Source organism: Enhydra lutris, unplaced genomic scaffold (genome assembly GCF_002288905.1).
Source record: "Enhydra lutris kenyoni isolate GAN:26980312 unplaced genomic scaffold, ASM228890v2 scaffoldscaffold7, whole genome shotgun sequence".
NCBI lineage: Eukaryota > Metazoa > Chordata > Mammalia > Carnivora > Mustelidae > Enhydra > Enhydra lutris.
The window spans coordinates 8,060,222-8,075,656 of record NW_019154091.1 but is presented as its reverse complement, the minus strand read 5'-3'; the positions used below and the strand labels follow the sequence as shown (position 1 = coordinate 8,075,656).

Here is a 15,435-nt window from a genome sequence, read left to right as displayed (position 1 = left end):
CCCTGGAATCATGACCCGAGCCGAAGGCAGAGGCTTTAACCCACTGAGCCACCCAGGCACCCCTCCATCAGTTTTAAAATTTATAAAAAATCTGAAGCTTGGAATCTGTTCTAATGCCTTCCCAAAGTCACCGATTGTTTTCCCTCCTGGTGATGGTTCACATCCCAGTGAGTACTGTCCAACATCACAAAATTTTATGGTATATCATTCCTTTTATTATCAGTAAATTGAGTGATCCAACCAAAAAATTATTATTGATGAACTGATTGATTCAACGACAACAACAATTTAGCATGTTTTGACAGCATTGGTGATCTAGGGGTGGAATGTGGGGGAACAGTCATATAAATAATGCTAAGCCATAGAGGTCAAACACTGTGCTTTGGGGGTTTAGGAGAAATGGCCCATGTACATAATCCGGTGGGTTTTGGAAGACTTATCAGAGGAGATAGGGTTTGAGCTGACTGCAGAGGATGAGAAAGACATTTACAGGGGTTTCATGGGGAGAGAGGTGGCCTGGGTGGAGAAACACGGATCCTAGGCTCAACCTCAGAGTCTCAGGGGAGCAGGGAGCCTAATGTGGGGCTCGATCCCTGGACCTTGGGATCATGACCCAAGCCAAAGGGAGACACTTAACTGTGTCACTGGGCCACGCCCCATGTTTTCGACAGTTTAAAAATGTAAATTCTTATGACTCATGGTAGCCAAGAGGCGGAAGCGACCCTAATGTCCATCAACAGATAATTTTTTTTAAAAAGTGGTATCTACATACAGTGGAATATTATTCAGCCTTGAAAAGGAAGGAAATCCTGTCACGTGATACAAATGGCTGAACCTTGAGGACATTATGCTGAGGGAAATAACCCAGTCACAAAAATAAATACCATATGACTCCATTTACTTAAGTATCTAAAGTAGTCAAATGCATAGAAATAGAATGTAGAATGATGTCCAGGGTCTAGGACAAGAGTGAGTAGGAGGCTGTGTTTAATGGATCTACAGTTTCAGTTTTGCAAGATGAAAAAGTTTTAGAGACAGGTTACCTAACAATGAGAACACACTGAACACTATCACAGTGTGTCCTTGGAAATGATTAAGATGGCACAGGAAGACCAAGGAGGAGGCTATTGCAATGATCCATGAGAGAGACAAGGGTGACTTGGATTTCCGTGATAACAGTGGAACTGGTAAGAAGTGATCAAATTTTTTAAATATATGTTGAAGGTAGAGCTAGCAGAATTTGTGGACGGGTCACGCAGACATTCTGAAGGAAAGAAAGAGGAGAATCAAGGAGAGTTACAAGAGTTTTGGCTGGGACGCATGGGTAAATAGAATTGCGACTTACTAAGATGAGAAAGTCTACAAGAAGAGCAGATTTGGGGGGGTTTGAGATGATTTTAGGACATGTTACTTTAGAAATGCTCATCAGAAATGCAATTAGTGACATAAAATAGGCAGTGGATTTATAGGGATGAAGTGAATGAGAGGGGTCCAAGCTTAAGTTATACATTTGAGAGACAGCAACAAGAAGAATGTACTTAAAATCAAAAGACTGGATAAATTTACCAAAGAAGAGTGTATAGACCAAGAAAAGGCAACTCATTGCTGCTTCCTAAAGTACTCCCCCAGGGGGGAGTCAGGGAAATGGGGAAGGAGGACACAAAAACACCAGGAAGCCATGGTCAGAGAGAGAGAATGGAAACCAGGTATGTGTGCTGTTCTAATGGCAAGTGGTAAAGTATTTCCAGGCTGTTGTCAGCTTAAAGAAGATGAGGACTGAGAACCAGCTATTGGCTTAACAACACAGGTCACTGAGATGTGGATAGGGTAGTGGGTTCAGGAGAGAATTAGAAGGGAGCACATATGGCAGCATGCTTAAACCTCCCTTTCAGAGAGGAGAAATCAAAATAGAGAAGTATCCTGAGGGGGAATGAGGTCAAGGTATTTTGTTTTGTTTTTTCACATTGAAAAAAAAAAATGTTGGCATGCTGATGGGAACAATCCAGTACAAGGTAGAAACCGACAATGTGGAAGTGGGAAAAGAGTACTGAGGCGATGACTTTGAGTAGATGGAGGCCATACAATGTGGTAGACAAGTGAAGGGGTCCACCCTAGGTAGAAGTATGGGAAGTTAATCCAAGGGAAGGGAGCATATATGGCTACAAATGCAGGTAGGCAGGTAGTGGGGTCACTTGGGGCTTTTCTTCTGATTGTTTTGGGTTTTTTTCAGTGAAATGAGATGCAAGGTATTCAGCAGGAGTAGGATGGGATTAGAAGTATTGGAGGTTGAAAGAGCAGAGAAAGCATTAAATACTTGTGAGAGTGGAAGAGTGACTGAATAAAAACTTGTAGCGTTGAATAGTTACTGGGTAGGTCATACTAATGTATAAACATTCATCATCCTTTCCTCCTAGCTCCTCCCTACCATGCATTACAGTTCCCATCCCGTTGATGTTACCCTTGGCCCAATGACTTTCTTTGACCAATGAAACGGTTGAGTGGAAGTGGCAGGTACCACTTCAGAAGGGAAAAAAAGAAAGATTAAGATGGTAAACGTTATGTTGTCGTTGTTGTTGTTGTTTTAACCACAATTAAAAACTTTTAAAAGAAGTCAATTCTTCTTCACTTGAAAGTCATACAGAAACAGGCAGCAGACCCCGTGGACTATAATTTGCCAACCTCTTGCCAGTGGGTGGCCAGTCTGAGTGCAAAAAAGATGGTCCAAATCAGTGCTTCTCAAATGTCCCCACTGAAAGACCTCTAACAACAGAAAAGGAGGAATGTAGACTCCCACAGGGGTCTGCCTACAGGTCTATAAAATTCTTTTAAGTACTCTTTCAAATGAAGTTCATGAACGTCTTTGAATCTTAGTCTATAACACATGTTGTTTTAATGTGACATTGGCATTTGCTGCAAAAATCTGTGAAAACTGATGCTCATGCAAGCTCAAAGAAGGTGAGTGACCTAGTCAAGTCACATAGCTAGGACATTCAGGTATGGGACTGGATCCCAAAATTCCTGATTGGAAATGTATGCTTTACACCTGAACAGGCTGTCTTCCCATCAGGTTTGGCTCTCCATTCCCAACTCCTAGCCATATTTCTCCATAATTGATGCAGTCTTCAGAGTAGTGATGGCAAAGCACTTTTGGGTTTCTTCCAAAATTTATCAATTCATGTTTAATACCATCGGGTCAGAAGTCTTATATATGTTTGTTCTGCTATATTCTAGAATATTTTAATTGATATTTTCTAAAACTCATTTTCATCTCTTGCCCTAATTATGCTTCCTCATCCATATTTTTTTTTTTTTACTTTTCGTAGCATCCCATTCTGTTATACATTGTGAAATGTTAAATTATGAAGGACCTGACAGATTTGCTATTTTTGTATAACCATCGTCCATTTTTTCTTGTGGCAGATTGTATTATTTGTTCAGAATTCTCCTTTCCCTCCCTGTCCTTCCCCCCAAGTCTGACTTCAGACTTGGTCATATGACTTGCTTCCCCCAGTGGACTTTGAGTCAAAATGAGGGTATGAGAATCCTAAGCAGAGGTTTTAAGAGGCCTCATGTGTCTCTACTCACCTCTCTCGAGCTCCTGCCTTCCTAGAGAACCACAGGTGTCAAGTCAAATATATTCCTTCAGCCCAGGTCCCAGAATGAAAAGATGTGTGAAACAGACCAGAACCCAGACAACCCAGATCCATTTGTTGTAAGTTTCTGAGTCTTGGAGCTGTTTGTTACATTGCATTATCCCAGCAAAAGCTGACTAATACATCCCTTCTCCTGGAGGTAGGGCTTCTATTTTCTTCTAGAGACCCAGCCCTCCTCTGCTTTTTATCACAGGGTTTGGTTGGGCTGGCCTTCCTCCACTGGGTCCCAGCACCCTCCCACACACCATGCTGCTAACTCCCATCTCTGTTGAGATATCAGCTCTTCCTATCAAAGCTAAGAGCCTAACACTCTCTTGGCCAGTGGAAATGAATGAGCCTGGGCCTTGTTACCTGCTCAAAAGGGCTCCTACAAAAATCTTACAACCCACGCAGTCTTAATTCCTGTTTTACAACAAAAACATAGAAGACTGTGGATCATACAATACTAAATGTCACACCTCTTGGCTCCTTTTTGATCATGGGCAGGAATGCATGGGGGAAAAAATAACAGTTGTTATGGACTTAAAGGCTGTGGGTCCCAACATGAACACTGAAGCCCTAACCCCCATTGTGACGGTATTTGGGGGTGTGGCTTTGGGCGTTCATTGGGTTTAGATGAAGTCATGAGGGTGATGCTCCTGTGTGGGATTAGTGTCTGTATGAGAAGGGACATCAGAGGGTTTGCTTCCTCCCTCTCTACCCACACGTGTGTACTGAGAAAAGGCCATATGGGAATACAGCAAGAGGGGCCCATGCTAGGAAGAGGGCTCTCACCAAGCACCAAATCTACAGGCACCTTGATCTTGGACTTCCCCTCCTGCTATGGGAAATAAAGGTGTTATTCAAGCCATCCAGTCTATGACATTTGTTCTAGCGTTCCCAGCAAAGACAGTGGTTTTCCCTTAGAATGCAAAGGACAGATGCTGGAGACACCTAAAAGCAAAAGTTACTACCTGTGCCAGGAGGAAGAGCAGAGTCAGCTCTGAATTACTCACTCACATGGAGAACTAGGAGCAGTGGTGTGGACAATCTCAAACACCAGGAAACCTTAAGAAGCTTTCATTTGACCAGAGAAACCCGAGGGCTGCCCATAATGTTTCAGGAGTGCTTTGAACAGGGGCATGTTTCCGCAGAACTATCAAACTGCCTGATGAAAACAAGTACACCTTTTCTCTCATGTATACTTTTCAAAATAAACATGGTATTCTGAATTGTATGTGTGAAATTTTTTTTTCCTCCCTGAGAAGGCTAATAAAATAAGTTTACATTCTTCTGGTCCACAGATCCCTGGATCACACGGGGACACAGAGTGAGCTCTCCTGAGTTACAAGGGAATCCAGCGAGGGATTACAAGGATAATCCCTAAAGTGTAAAATTAGCTGTAGAAAATCAGGGGTTGATAAACAGCTCTCTTCCCCATACTTTCTCCTCCTTCTCTGCTCTTTTTCTTGCCCCCACCTCTCATACCTCATGGCTTCCCACCCTTCTCAGAGATTTGGCAGGCCTTGTCCTACCTTTCAGTGAACTATACATACCAGCCAGGAAGCAAATGCTCCGAAATGGACTGTCCTATGACTCAGGTGCTCTGACGGCACTTGTGGGTGGAGAGCTGATACAAACTTGAGTAAAATACAGTGCGTGCCCTTTAGTAACGCACAGTTTAGGGGCACCTGGGTGGCTCGGCAGGTTAAAGCCTTGGCTGCCTTCGGCTCAGGTCATGATCCCAGGATCCTGGGATCGAGCCCCGTGTCAGGCTCTCTGCTCAGCAGGGAGCCTGCCTCCTTCTCTCTCTCTCTGCCTGCCTCTCCACCTACTTGTGACCTCTGTCTGTCAAATAAATAAATAAAATCTTAAAAAAAAAAAAAACCCGCACAGTTTAGTAGACGTGAGAAATTCGTGAACAAATAATCTTTAGAGAAGATTGTAAAAATAAAAAACTAAGTTGGGGGTGGGGTTGCCTGGGTGGCTTGGTCCGTTAAGCGTCAGCCTTCTGCTCAGATCATGATCCCAGGCTCCTGGGATGAAGCCCCAAGTCTGGGCTCTCTTCTGGGGGCGAGAAGGGGGGAAGGGAGAGTCTGCTTCTCCCTTTCCCTCTCCCTCTCCCTGCCACTCTGCCTGCTGTGCTCTCTCACTGTGTCAAATAAATTAATTTTAAAAATCTTAAAAAAAAAAAAAAAGAAACAAACAAACAAAGGGTGGAATCTAAGTTGATTGGTTTGGGTTGTGTATAGAGACCAGTAGTCTTCAAAACTCTCCCCAGGTGATTCTAAACAGTAAACCCGGCCTGAGAGCTGCCCCAGATCTACGGCATCACATGTTCTGGCAGGCGAGACCCAGGCAACCAGTATTTTAACAAGCCCAAGCCCCCCAAGTGATGCTGGCGCACATGCAAGTTTGAGAACCACGGTGGGCACGCTAGGGAGTGGAGGCACAGAAATGGAGGGTTCCGGAAGGTGAGCTGTTGGGATTGGAACGCAGGGGTGGGGGTGAGGGGCCCTTGCAAAGTCCCCCCTCCGCCTTGGGGCAATGGACAAGCTCTCCAGCGAGAGGCTGGCCTGAGTCCTCCGGGTGGGCCATCCCCGAGGAATGATGGGCTGTGTAGACCTGCCTTGCCACCACAGAGCCTCCTTCTGAAGCCTCAGTGGCTCAGACTGGTGGTGGCTGCTCATTTCCCTCTGGAGCTCTTAGGCAGGAAAGGTTGGGCCTGTGGTAGGCCATAGTGAATGGCTAGAAAGGTCTCTTCCTGGAGAATCCCGGCTTCCAGTTTATGGCTCCTCATTCTTTTCCCCAAAGTGGGCCCCCTACTCTGAGCTCTGGCTTTTTTTTTTTTTTAAATCCCAGACAGGAACTGTGTCCATCCCCAGGCAGAAACCGTGCCTCCTCTCCAACATCTCCTAAGCAGTCACGTCCCCACCCACGATAAAAGCAGCCCTGTGCCTAGAGCCACCGAACGCTGCACCCCACTCCCCGTGCCCCACTGTCCCAGAACTCAGCCATTCCAGCTAACAGAAAACAGCCAGGCCAGCGGCCTCCCCGCTTCGGGCCTTTCCGCCCAGGCCAACTGGGCAAGGCACGACCCCACTGTGGTGCAGGGCGCAGGGACCCCAAGGGCAGAGAAGGGCTCCCCGGGTTCGCCGTAGCCCGGGGTCGCCAGCTGCGCCCCGGGTCGGGGGGCGGGTGGGCACTTCTCTGGGTTTCTGGCCGAGCAGTCCCCCCCGCCTTGGGGAGGGGCTGCGGCCGCCCGGAGTCGCAGAGGGTCCCGAGGCTCCTCCCCTGGGGTGGCCGAGCAGGAAGCGGGGCGCGCGGCGGGCGGGGGCGCGGCGCGGTGCGGGGCGAGCGCGCGGGGCGCAGGCGGCGGAGTATGCGCGGGCCTCGGCGGCCAGCCCCGGCGTACAGCCGCGGCCGGGGCGCGCGGCGCGGGGCGGAAAAGCCTGTTTACACAGACTGCACACCGCCTGGGGAATAATGCAGTAAAGGAAGTGAGCCGGCTCGGCCTGACTGCTCCAACTTCCTGCTCTCACACACACACCAGAGGGGAAAAAAAAAAAAAAAAAAAGAGGAGCGAGAGAAAGAAAAAAAAAAGGGGGAAAAATCAGGATCTCATTACAAGAGCAACAGACCGTCTGCAGACGCCTGTCAGCATGGAAAGTCGGGGGCTTTCGCCCGGTTCCTCCTAGAAATTCCCCCGAAGAAGGATCTTGAAAGCTCCCCCACATCTGGGTAGGTAGCAAGCAGGGTTTCTGCCTGTTGCTCCGACAGTTGCAAACTTTCGTCGGGGTGCTTTTTCTTTCTTTTCTTTGGCTTGGTGGGGGTGGGGCTGGTGGGCGCCGCGGTGTGGGCTGCGGCCCTGGGGAGGGGGCGCCGCCGGGATGCTCCAGCGCCCGCGCCGCCCGCCCTGCCGGAGCTCCGCGCCGCGTCCGACCCTGCGCCGGCGGCACCCTGCCCTGGGGCTGCGCTGCAGCTCTGAGGAGGGGGCGCGGGGGGGGGGGGGGGGGGGGGGGGGGGGAGGCAGAGAGAAGGGGGAGCGAAGACGCGGGGCTGGGGGCCACGTCCCTTATCGTTCGGCGGGTGACCCCCCCCCCACACCCGCCCGGGTCATCGCCCCCGGGCGCAAGCCCAGGTGGACCTTTAAAAGCCAGCGGAGTCCTTACTGGACAGGGTTTTGGCGAAGGATCGGGCAGCAGACGGTCTTGGAGCCCCCCGCTCTTTAGGAGGGGGCGCTTCAGCTGGCAACTGAACGTTGGCCTGTAATGCTACTGTAACTTTTGGGAGGAGGAATTAAAATTTTGGAGAGTTAAAAGAGACAAGTAAGAGGTCTCGGTTTTGTTTTATTTTATTTTTTTTTCTGAACCGAATCATCCTGAGGACAAGCTGCGTTTAGGTGGCGGGTGGGGGTGGGAGTAAGAAATGTTATTTCAGAAACTGCAAAAGGGGCTTTTTAGAAAAAAAAAAAAAAAAACGAGTGTCGGGAGAGTTTCTGGCTTGTCTGGAAACGGCAAGACTAATTGCCATGCGCTTCCGCTTTGAAACTGGCAGCAGACAGCATCTTGAAAATGACTCACTAGAGGAGCTCACAAAGAAACTGGTTTGCTCCTTCTCAGGTTTATGTATTTGTGCCTTTTACAGTTTCCTTTGTAGTGTTCGAAGGGTCCCCCGCCCCTTCCCCGCAGCCCCCTCCTACCCTCTCGCTTTTGGAAGCCCCTGGCCAGTCTTTAACTACCCCCAGTACCCCAGCCAGAGGGGGGCTGGGGGAGGCTGAGTTGTTGTTGGAGTTGGCTGGGGAGAGGGTTACAGGGATTCTGCTGCTGCAGGGGGAAAAAGTTCCCTGAATTTTCCACTGGCTGCTGCAGGAAGAGAGAGCCCCTTTAGTCACTGCTAAGTAATGTCTGCACACACACCAACTAATCTCATTAGGAGTTTCCGCTGCTGCTCCATACAGGAGGGGTTTTGTGCAGCCCCTGTCAGCTGGGGGAGTACTGTGCTGCAGAGGGGGACAAATTAGGGCTTTATTTACTTAGAGGTGCAGCTGCCGGACAACCTTTTTCAGGGCAGTATCTTGAAAACTTTGAAGTCACTTGGGCCCTTTTGGATTTTGGACTTTCAGGTTTTTCTTTCCAAGTTGTCTATAGGGTCTGTGTAGGGGGTGCGTGTGTGTGTGTGTGTGTGTGTGTGTGTGTGTGAAGTTTCTGTGGCCCCAGGAGCTCAAACGCCCCCATCTTCTCTCATCTGAGCTTGTGTCTTTGTCGGAAGGGGTCTAGGGGGCTGGGGGAGCCACAGGAGGTGAGAACCTCCAGTGTGTTCCAGGCATCTATTAATGAGCTCAGATCGATTTCTGAGCCTTCCTGCTTTATTGCCAAACAAAATGCCCTCTGATCTCTTTCCGTTTTTCTCTGTCTGTGGCACACATTTATTTGGGATAGGTCAGTTATGAGTTTCAATTGATGGGGATTATAAAATTACAAATTGTGTTAGGAGGTCATGTGGGTCAGACAGCGAAGAAGACTGTCCATAAGTGTTTTTAGAGTTTCCGGTAATGATCCTGCCTGCAAAACCCTTGATGGTCTTTCTAGGCCAAATATAGCAGAACTTAAGGCCTTATGCGTCCCCCCTCCTTTTAAACTTTTAAATGTTGGAAATGTGTAGAGTTGCTTACAAGGGTAAAGAATTTTAAGGAACCTGCTTGGAACTGTGGGGTTCCCTTAACTGACAAGGACATGCTGCTTGGGGACGGTACTCTTGAAGGGTTTTGAGGTGTTGGTATTTCTCTTCTGGTGGCAAAGCATGTCCCAAAAACAGCCCAAGGAGGGTGTGAGTCAGTGGATGTGAGTTCAGGATGTCCCTAACACAGGGCCGGGCACAGCAGTAGATGCTCAATACATTGTTGCGTTGAAAGCTGTGAGTAGGACCGCGACACTTAAAACAAATAGATGAGAAAAACACTTTCCAGATTGCAGGAGAGGCCCCTTTCAGTGAACTACAAACCAGCCTGGATAAACAGACTTTGGGGAGTAATTTTGTCCCCCAGGTGACATTTGGCAGTATCTGGAGACATTTTGGTTTCATAACTAAAGGGGGTCCTCTTGGCATCTAGTGGGTAGAGAGTCAGGCGTGCAAGCTACCCATCTACAGCAAGGTACAGAGCAGCCCCGCCCCCAAGAATTTTCCAGCCCCAAATGTCAGTAGTGCCTACTGTGAGAAGGTCTTATCTACATTAACAATGATGGTGACTCTTTTACCTGCCTCCATTCGATGAATAGGACATTTACAAGTTGTCAGTTGCACTTTTCTGTCACATATGTACCACTGTGCATGAATTTTCTCACTCTCTCTTTTTGGTCAGTAATATGCCATAGAATGACATTGAAATGATGAATTGTGATGGTTTACCTTTTTGGGCTGAATTAGACCATCTCTGAACCTCACTTACTTGGTACTAATGCTTTTCAGACCAGATGGCAATAGCCCAGATAGGAGAGAGCAGTGATTTTTTTTTTTTTCAACCCTAGTTGAATTTTGAAATTTCCTAAAACATTTATTAAAGATGTCCTCTTCTTATTATTAAAAAAAATTAATAATTTAAAACTGCTAATAAACAGTAAATGTAACTCTGAGATCATATTTTGAAATTTATATTTGTAATAACTTTTTGGAATTTGAATCTTTTCCTGAAATCGGTTTTAAAGTCCTTCCAGTCAGAGCATTTAAATTAAAATATTCCTTTCTTAGCTGTCAGATACTGGGTTTTGTGTGTTCTGTGCTACCCGGTTATGTTTGTACACCTCTCTGATTCAGAACACCAGTGTGGTTGCAAAACATTACCTAATGACAAACACAACACTAAAAAAAAAAAAAAAAATTATCCAAGGATGTGACTTCCTGGAGTAGAGTCCCCTTTTGGGGGTGGGGGGGTGGGTGCTGATGGTGAATTACTGCTTATGAATTAATGACTTTGCTCCTTCCCAGTCCTAGAGACTGATCCAGCCACCTCTGTGTGCCCCAGAACTGGGGTTTCTCATTAAACTTTAAAAGCAATGCGTTCTCTCTTTTGGCTGTACCTGGGTTGCAGGCAGCCGGCTTCTGCCCCTTCCTAAGGGCCTACACACACACACACACACACACACACGCACGCACATGGGTCATTTGAATGAAAGACCCCAAGATTTTTCCGTATATTTCAAGCAAGAGCTTTTTATGTCCTGGTTATCCATAATTCCCTTTGTCTTTGTATGTTGATTTATAACATATTTGAGATTGCACTAGCATGATAATATTTTCTAAAGGTTAGGTAGGTTTTTTTCTGTTTTGAAAAAATATTAATGTGAATTATGTTAGGAAGATTCAGAAAACCACGAAGAAAAATATAAACATCTCCCATAATCCCACTGTTAACATTTTGGTGTATATTTTTTTGGTCTCCTACAATGTGTGTGTGTACACACACAAATACACATATGCACACATAAAACTTTTCATTGGAGTCACACTGTACTTTCTTTTGTAACTTATTTTTACTTAACGTACCATTTTATACATTTTCATAACTGGTACCAAGACCAAAAGTACTGCACATAGAACATGCATTTATTGATCTAATAAATGTGTTGTCTCAACAGTGGGTTGACATACTTTTTTACATGGACTTGTTCAATGTTTTTGTCTCTGTGGCTCCAAGTAATGTTCTAAGAATGCTGACCTCTTAGAAGACTGAATTCATATGTGCTGTGAAATTTGGGATTTTGATGAGTTTCTGTATGATTTAAGAATGAGTCATGATTTGCAGCCGAATATCAAGATGTAGTAACAGGAAGTCCAGGGCTCTACACATCAAAATAGAATGTTAGATGATGAGAAAGAGAAGCTAGGTTAAACCGAAAACGTACCTTGAACTTTAACTATAAGGTGGGAGGAAGGTGCCTCTTGTACATTGTGACAATTCTGAGTTATTACTGTTTCATTTCATATCCAGAGAGTTTCCAGACTTTGAAACTGAGGTTTTCAATGGCTTTTCAGCTCAGGATGACTATTGCCCATGGTCAGTTTGAATTAAGATCATCCAACTTTTTGGTTGAAACTGTGGCAGAGAGACAATGGTTTTGTGGCACAGAACTCTGGTTTTGCCACTTAAAGTGCAGCCCCAGTAAATGGAATTGTGTGTGTGTATGTGTGTGTGTGTGTGTGTAAAACCTTCTGTTAATGAATGCTAAAGGCCTTCAAAAATGGTAGATCATTCAGTCTTTTAAGTAATTGCAGAAATTTGACTCCTACCTATAACCAAAGAAAAATGGCCTTTCATCTATTACTGGAAACTTAACGTATGTGTCAGCAGTTTAAAAATAAACCTTGAATTGGTCATTTCAATAAACTGTAATTTGGTTTGAATTGCGACTAGGAATTATTAACTCATCGATTATGTGTTTTAATTTGCATTTCCTGGAAAGCAATTATTAAATTATTCTAAGAATTAAATGGGATTATTTTATAATTTATCTTTGAGACTTATTTTTATATTTTTAAAGAAATTAAGATGGTGGTTTTACTAATATATTCTAATTTAAGTTGGACTAAAATTAATTTACTCACCTGCTCTAGAAAGAGTCTCTAAAGTACATGGTCCTCATAAGTATTTCTAAGCTACCATATCTAAGAATAATTCCTAATTTTCCATGTGTAAATATGGAAATAATGGGGTAGGTATAAAACACACTTATCTAATGCCTTCTTTTAGACTGAGGTCAGGAATCCTTTACTCAAAGAAGTAGAACAAGGAATCTGAGACCCTGATGTCTTTTTTTTTAAAAATTGAGGTATAATTTCATACATGGAAATGGACAGATCCTTGATGTTTTTGTATATACCCATGGAATCCCCACCTCTTACCTCCAAATAGAGAATATTTCCATCACCTGAAACATTCCCTAGCTATTTTTTTAAATTATGGTAATCTCACGAGTCTACCTGTAGGTTATTAAACCTCAGAACACTTTGATAAAATACTGCAGTATTTTTATTTAATCTGCTTGATTGAAAACTAATCATTAGAATGTGGGGATTTCCTCAGCAATACCATAGGAGGAAAAATCCCTCCTACATTATTTAATACCGCATGAGTTAACCAAAAGTTATGTGTGTGCTACAGGAACGAGCAGATTCCCTTAAAACCAGTTGTGTTGAGGGGCTATCTCTGAATCTCCCTGGATGGTGAAGTGATTGAAGTGTAGAGGTTGGGATAATCCCTTCCAAATCAACTTCTTTTGTCTACTTTTGTGGAGTAAGGAACTTGAATTCCAAGAGTTGTGAAAACATGATGTTAATTTTTGCTCTCCTCCCCAGCCAGCCAACTTCCAGGCATACACAGCGATTTAGGCGAAGTATTTTGTGGTGGGAAAGGGGTTCCCCATAAATTTCCCCTTCAATCCCATTCTGGCCCCTTGTAGAATAAGGAACCCTCGAGGGAAGGTTGCTGTTGGCTGCTGTGCTGCATTTCCTCCTTTTTGTAAGGCTTGTGACAAGCATCACTCATTTCTAATGGCGGGGTCACCTCATTCTTGGGAACACCAGTGACTGTCTGGACTGGATGCTGAGTAGGCCAAGATAAGATTGTGATCACTAGGTTCAGTCCCTGCTCCTTCTTTCCTATAGTCTTTGAAAAGGCTCTCTGTCCTCCACTGCTATGTCTGAGGGGTCCCTCATTCCCTCTGGCCGTCTTGTCTGTGTCTCCCCACAGGCTAGAGTGGTCCTGAAAACACAGGTCTTGTCTGTGTCTCCCCACAGGCTAGAGTGGTCCTGAAAACACAGGTCTAACCGTGCCACACGTCCACCTCAGATCTTCCAGTGGCTTTGGCCAGGGTAGAGACTGGAATCCTTCATGTAGGCAGTATGCCAGCCACCCTGGCTTTTCGTCCATTCCTCACAGGTGTCCTGTACCCTTTGGCTACTGGGCCTTTCCAGATGCTGTTCTTTCTCCTGGGAATTCCCTTCCCCGCCCCCACCCCACTCCCATCTATCCTGCTCTCTCTGCTTTGCTACTTTGTGGCCATCCTCCAAGGCTCAGCTTTTGCTGGGCCCCGAGGCTGGCACTCCCACCATCATCCAGCCATCTGCCCCGGCCTTCAGAGAGCCCTTGCCGTATTTACTAACCTCAGTACCCTCTCCAAATTCTCCCTCTCCAGATTCTCACTATCCAAACACAGGTACTAAACACTTTGAGATCTCGTTTTCTGGAGATAGGGCTGGTGTCCGTCATTATTCCTTATTACTCATTATCCCAAACTCAGGAACGAAAGAGGTTTGATAGCCCAGCCTCCCTTGTTATCCAGAGCCTCTGCCAAACCCTTGAATCCTTTAGACTTGGAGAGTGAGGGAAGTACCTGCCCACCGATGCGTCATGATGTGTTTCACATCTGTCTCGGCCCTCAGTCTGGAACCTCCCTCTGGGCCTGCTCTGTTTTTCTCATCCTCGTAATTATCCCAGCACGTTGTCCAGTACTTGGCATTCATTGAATTATAAACCATCTGAAGGGGTAAAGCTTGCCATTGGACTTGATAAAGGTCTTTATTGCTATGCATAAATCCAACCCTTTGCTAGACAGTAAATTACTTGGATTAATAAGAGGCCTATCTCTTGGTGAAATCATGAAGACAGCCAGGAAGAGCCTGTACAGAGGATATGTCATTTTCCAGAGTTTTTGTCCGGACTTGCAAGAACCGTAGATGAACAGAAACAAGTTTGTTAATATCTGAGAGGACAAATGTCAGCCTTGTTGTTGCTACCAGTGTTGTACTGGGAATGGTTGATTAACAGTTAAATAATTCATAGGTCAGTGCAGCTTGAAAGGATCTCGATGTAAAATTTTTTGTGTGTTAAAACCCATCATTCTACAGCAACGATCGTTGGTCTTTTATCAAGATGTCGACTGACCAAGTTTTGGTCATTCCTCTGGGCTGTGTTCCATAATATTTGCAGTTAAAAATCCTTCCCCACTTATACTAAAACCTGTATGTAGCATTTGTCTGTAACTTCTTGTAATTAATGATGTTTCTGATTGATTTCTGATTGATTTCGAGAATAAGGAAAGACTCTGTGTATTTGAAAGGATAAATGACTAATACCTCCGCTGTTTTTGGGGAAGGCGTGCTCTGTCCGCTGTGCCTTTCAGCTGCGTTTTGCCAAAGAGGAGTTTGTTGATAGTCAGACCTTGACTTACCAGAATGTATGATTAAGCAGATCTCTCTCTCTGCATTTCACTGTCAGGAGGGAGAGATAAAAACCCAACAGCAAAACAAGCCCCAGAATTTATTCCAGGATGTGCTCAGAAATTCTCTGTAAGAATTAAACAGCAAGGGTTCTCTTACACTGTCTGCATCTGTATATGGTCAGACAGTTTCCTCACACGGTTAAGAAGAGCACTTTTCTGCTTAATACTCAGTGAGCTGGGGATGTTCTCTCCCCACTCCCTCCTTATTGGATTTTGGACAGTTTTCCTTTAGAGGCTAAGATACAAAAGCCATGGTGGTTGGAGTTCCTTTGAAAGTGAAGAAGATAAGCATTGACAGGGGAGTGTGTGTGTATATATATGTATGTGTGTGTCTCCGCATACGTAGGCGATAAGAGAAATGCCTGAGTCGAAGAGAGTGGGACAGTATGATCTCACTTTTTGTTCTTCCTACATCCAGAGCCACTGTTCTCACAGAGGATTCAAGTCCTAAGAGAGAGGATGGGAACATAAGGGAACATTTGCTAAACTTCTCGCCCAAAAGAACCACTATTTCACTGTGAGAACTC

General features: G+C 45.3%; 1 protein-coding gene across 1 annotated transcript in view; it reads left to right on the top strand.

Moving 5' to 3' along the window:
• The first annotated feature begins 7,026 nt into the window (after window positions 1–7,026).
• LOC111142052 (ELK3, ETS transcription factor) overlaps window positions 7,027–15,435 on the top strand; it is a 67,843-nt gene continuing 59,434 nt past the window's right edge. Inside the window, exon 1 of the mRNA XM_022494991.1 lies at window positions 7,027–7,373. The gene's annotated coding sequence lies outside the window, so the exon portion shown is untranslated. The remainder of the gene's footprint in view (window positions 7,374–15,435) is intronic.